Here is a 5,924-nt window from a genome sequence, read left to right as displayed (position 1 = left end):
ATATTAATGCATAGGTGAGTATGTTATACAACACACTTATTTCTCATGGTTCCTCTTAGGTATTCTCACCAACTTTCTTTAAATGAATCAGATCAGTGTTCCATGCTGAATTATCGGAAGGAAAACTTCTAAGATGTTTTCTCCATTTCAAGTAAAAAAAAAAAAAAAGACTCTGATTGCAACACGATTGGCTGATGATCTCTGACTCCAGACACAGGTTATCCTACTGTAAGACTGCAGTTTTAAATGACCCTAAGATGAGGCTGAACAAAGGAAAATTCTGTTTTCTGAGAGTGCTATAACAAAAATAAGACTTTTTCCAAGTGTCTGACATGGTAAACCAATTCCTGTACAGGAACAATTCAGTAATCAGTCACTAAGAGAATTTTTTTTTCTGCACCCTAATAGTTCATCATTAACAGATGAACTTAGTCACACTATGCAGAACTCAAGAGTAGAGTACAGTGTAAATCATGTGAAAGAAAAAATCCTTCTCATTTTTGATAAATAACATTCATATACTTAATTTTTTCTATTATTAAATTCTGTTTACTAATTAATTTGTTTAACAATTTTATAATCATGACCACATACCTATTACTTATACTTAAGAATTTAAAAATTCAATTAGGTGTTTATGCCTCAGGGTATAAAAGAATTTAACAGTTAAACATAGCTAACTGAATTAAAATGTTGCAGTGGTTAAGTATGTACTATAATTCTGTATGCAACCCCTGCTGTTCTCAGCATTGTTAGGAGAAAAGATTACATAACACGTGGCCTTTGAACAGTGAAAATATCAAAAACAACAGTGACTATAATTTTCACGTGTATTTTATGGTTTATGAAGCTCTTTATCATAGTTTGCCTTTTTACTGTGTGTAAATTTGAAGACAGTTTTGTCTTATCATCTCATACAGTAATACTTTAAAAGTAAAACACATCTTGTACTATATCATGAAGATTATTAAAATTTCACATTAGCTGAGGAGGTTAATGGGTCTACTATATTGAAAGTGATCAACTGCTCATTTCCTGAGGTATAAACCTGGTACATTGTAGTGTGAGCCCTAACTGAACCAAATTATAAAAACTCATGAGGGAAAAATGCTATATTATTTCTGCAATGAAAATTATTTTAAAATATTTTAAATATAGTTCCAGATATATCTAATTAGGTTTAGAATTCACTATGACATAAGTCTATAAACCATATTGATATCTTGGTAAACATTTAGAGTGCTTCAACTAGATCCACTGGGGCATGGGGTCTGATATGTGGTGCAAAACTAGCTGGGTCTTATAATCCTGGTTTCAAGTGATACTTTTTTTGTCTTCTAGCAATATAATTTTGTTTTGAAATACAGTACTTTCATATTTTTATTGAAGAATTTATGTTGGAATTCCTTGAAAGGGAATAAATGCTCCTTGAATATATAGTAATTTTAAGCAAAAACATAATTATAAATATTATATTTTATTAATGTACTAACTAAACATCCTGCTAGCAACTGGAATGCCATCCACAGATATGAGTTCTGATTAGAAGTTATTAGCTGTTTCTTTGTTGTAAAGATATTTCTCAAAAGCACACTCAACCAAATTTTTTTCCCTAGGGTATAGATGTTGGAGGGGGCAGAGAAAGAAAAAATATTTTAAAAATTGTTAAAAAAAAAAAAAAGAAATACAACACCGCTTGGTTTGTCATAAGATATGGTACTAATGTCGTTCCTACGTGGAATTGGCTTTTTAAGAGACTAAGAAGTAGCTGAGCACAGTGGCACATACCTCTAGTCCCATCTTCTTGGGAGGCTGAAGCAGGAGAATGGCAAGTTCAAGTCTAGACTCAACAACTGAGTGAGACTCTGTCTCAAAATTAAAAATAAAAATGGGGAAGTAGCTCAGTGGTGGTGGTAGAGAACTCCTAGGTTCAATCCCCCGAACAAAAAAGGGGGGGGTATGATAGGTGACTTGAAATGTTCATATGGAGAGATGTTTTACACTTCTGTGATTATTATTAAATTATTGAAAAGTATTTAAAGACTGAGGAAGTACCTAGGTAGTAAAGTGCCCCTCTGTTCAATTACCAATACCAAAATGAGGGGGGAAAAGAGTAAGAAGTAATTGGTACTTGTTTCTCTGGGGAAGCAATTTTATACATTTAGGAAGTGCCTACATTTTATGTGAGAACATATTGTGTAGGCAAATCTTCCTTGTGGTGGGCCTAAGTAATTTCTTTGGTCTTTGTAGGTATCTGCAGCTAAGGTCTTTTAGCACTCGCTCTGTACTGTTCTTTGTGATTCTATTCACTGTTAGCATCTTCTGATTATCCTTCAAATTCTTCTTTCTTCCTTGATCATCTAAAAAAAGCAAATAAAGATGAAGTTATGATAGTATAGGGGAAAAACAATATTGTCAATTCTCCCATCATCTTTAGTGAGATTTCGTTTTAAGATAATCACATTTTACTACTTAATTCTTTCAGAAACTCAAATGTGTACAAATTGTTGAATAAATATAGTTTCCCTAACACCCAATAAGTATGTATCCATGAATAGTTCATTTATGCAAGTTCAGATAGTCCTAGTACCTTATCTTTATTGCTAAGAGCTGTTTAGGGAATTTCATTTGTCCTAAATTATTTAGATTTTCAAGTATATTTTTCCATCTAACTGCTTAGTAAAAAAGAATTAGACTGTAATCCAGTTTTGTGTATCATTTCAAATATGCCTTCGTTTATTGAAAGAAGTTTCTTCATTTTTATTGTTTGTTCTATTTAGTTATACATGACAGCAGAATGCATTTTGACTCATTGTACACAAATGGAGTACAACTTTTCATTTCTCTGGTTGTACATGATGTAGAATCACACTCTTTGTGTAATCATACATGTACATAGGGTAAGGTTATTTGTCTCATTCCATTATCTTTCCTTTCTCCTGCCTCCTCCACTCCCTTCAGTGTCCTCTATACAATCCAAAGTTCCTCCATTCTTCCCTTATGCCCCCCCATATGTATCACATCAACTTATCAGAGAAATCATTCCACCTTTGTTTTTTTGGGATTGACCTATTTCACTTAGCATGATATTCTCCAACTTCATCCATTTACCTGCAAATGCCATAATTATATTCTTCTTTATGCCTGAGTAATATTCCATTATATAAACATACCACAAATTCTTTATCCATTTGTCTATTGAAGGGCATTTAGGTTGGTTCCACAATATAGCTATTGTGAATTGGGACACTATAAACTTTGATGTGATTGCATCACTGTAGTATGCTGATTTTAAGCCCTTTGGGTATAAACTGAGGAGTGGTATAGCTGGATCAAATGGTGGTTTCATTCCAAGTTTTCTGAAGAATTTCCATACTGCTTTCGAGAGTAGCTGCTTCAATTTGCAATCCCACCAACAGTGTATGAGTGTACCTCTTTCCCCACATCCTTGCCGACACCTGTTGTTGTTGTATTCTTGATAATAGCCATTCTAATTGAAGTGAGATGAAATCTTAGGGTAGTTTTGATTTGTATTTCTCTAATTACTAGAGATATTGAACATTTTTTCATATATTTGTTGATTAATTGTATCCCTTGTTCTGTGGAGTTTCTGCTCAGTTCCTAAGCCCATTTATTGATTGAGTTATTTGTATTTTTGGTGTTAAATTTTTTGAGTTCTTTATGCATTCTGTAGATTAGTGCTCTAACTGAAGTGCGTGTAGTAAAGATTTTCTCCCACTCTGTAGGCTCTCTCTTCACATTTTTGGTTGTTTCCTTTGCTGAGAAACAGCTTTTTAGTTTGAAACCATTTATTGATTCTTGCTATTAATTCTTGTGCTTTGGGAGTCTTGTTAAGGAAGTTTGTTCCTAAGCCAACATGATGAAAATTTGGGCCCACGTTTTCTTCTATTAGGTGCAGGTTCTCTGGTCTAATTCCTAGGTCCTTGATCCATTTTGAGTTGAGTTTTGTGCAGGGTAAGGAATAGGGGTTTTATTTCATTTAGCTGCATATTTGGATTTCCAGTTTTCCCGACACTATTTGTTGAAAAGGCTTTTCTCCATTGTATGTTCTTGGCACCTTTGTCTAATATGAGATAAATGTATTTATTTGGGTTTTTCTGTGTGTCTTCCATTTTGTACCATTAGTCTACCTATTTTGTTGCCAATACCATGATGTTTTTGTTACTATTTCTCTGTAGTATAGTTTATGGTCTGGTATTGTGATGCCTCTTGCTAAAGATTGCTTTGACTACTCTGAGTCTCTCATGTTTCCAAATGAATTTAATGATTGCCTTCTGCATTTCTATGAGGTATGTCATTGGGATTTTAATTGGAATTGAATTGAATCTGTATAGTACCTTTGGTGGTATTGCCATTTTGACAATATTAATTCTGTCTATCTGAGAACATGGAAGATCTTGCCATCTTCTAATATTTCTTTTAATTTCTTTCTTTAGTGTTTTGTAGTTCTCATTGTGGAGGTCTTTCACCTCTTTTATTAGCTTGATTCCCAAGTATTTTATTTTTTTGAGGTTATTGTGAGTGGGGTAGTTTTCCTAATTTCTCTTTCAGAGGATTCATTGCTTATGTATATAGATGCATTAGATTTATGGGTGTTGATTTTATACCCTGCTACTTTGATAAATTCATTTATTAGTTCTAGAAGTTTTCTGGTAGAAATTTTTTGGTCCTTTAATTATAGAATCATGTAATTAGTAAATAGTGATAGTTTGAGTTCTTTTCCTATTCTTATCAATTTAATTTCTTTAAAAATATGGAATGCTTTGCATGTCATCCTTACACAGCCATCATGCTAATCTTCTCTATATCATTTCAATTTTAGTATATGTGTGGCCAAAGCAAGCTTGAAAGAACTTTCTTCTTACATACATCTCTAGTCTCCATTGTTTTAGTAATACTGCCTTTAAACATTTATTAAGGATTTATATTACATTGTAAATACAGATGAACAAAAAGCCAAGTTCCTGATTTTGTCAAATATTTTTCTTACACAAGAAATTCATGAATGAAAGAGAACTTTGTATCAGTTTAGTTGCTTTTGAACTTAATTGTATTCTTAAGGTATACTTTCTAATAAAGTTATGCATTTCATGTAATTGCACACTTTTCAATCCTTTAATTAGATTTCATTATCTTTTCTTGTTTTATTTTAATATAATTTATTTTGTTATTTTTCTTAACATATACAAAGAGATGTGAAAGCAGAATACTAAGAATATGATCTTTGGTTGGAGAAAATTCTGGCTTCAAATTTGGTTCTCATAATTATATACTCTGAGGCTTGGGGGAATTATTTAATTTCAATAAAATTTGTGTTTTTTCTTTTCTTTCATTTTCCCTATAAATAGGAATATGATATATCTCCATTGCCAGGCTGTTGTAAAGATATAATGGAAGAGTATACACAATGTACCTTGCAAAATGTCCAGCATAGATTAAATGTTCAGAAATGTTAGATATTACTATATCATTCTTTCTATTCTCTTTTTATTGCTAAAATTCAACTTTATTGTATTACAAACAATTATATTAACTAATTTTAAGTGCACAAATTCATTAAAACTTATAATCCTATAAAATAATTTCATATCACACTTCCATCACATTAAAATTCCCTTGTGTTCCTTTGCAGTGAATACCTTTCTCCAATCCCCAGGACATGTCATATTGATTTTGTTTCCTCTAGAATTTCTTTTTCAGAGGATTGGTTAGTATATAGATGGCTTTCTTTTATGATCCCTTGTTATTAAACATAAAAGATTGTGGGGCATGATGGTGTGTGCCTGTAATTCCAGCGACCTGTGAGGCTGAGGCAGGAGGATGGTGAGTTCAAAGCTAGCTTCAGCAATTTAGCAAGGCCTTAAGTAACTCGGTGTGACCTTATTTCTAAACAAAATAAAAAT

The 5,924-nt window shown here is 32.3% G+C and overlaps 1 pseudogene; it reads right to left on the bottom strand.

The window, feature by feature from the left end:
* Nucleotides 1-4,768: 4,768 nt before the first annotated feature.
* On the bottom strand, nucleotides 4,769-4,865 carry LOC124972720 (uncharacterized; annotated as a pseudogene).
* Between the last annotated feature and the right edge of the window lie 1,059 nt (nucleotides 4,866-5,924).

The sequence above is a fragment of the Sciurus carolinensis genome, chromosome X (genome assembly GCF_902686445.1).
Source record: "Sciurus carolinensis chromosome X, mSciCar1.2, whole genome shotgun sequence".
NCBI classification, from domain to species: domain Eukaryota; kingdom Metazoa; phylum Chordata; class Mammalia; order Rodentia; family Sciuridae; genus Sciurus; species Sciurus carolinensis.
This window is presented reverse-complemented; position numbering and strand designations above follow the sequence as displayed.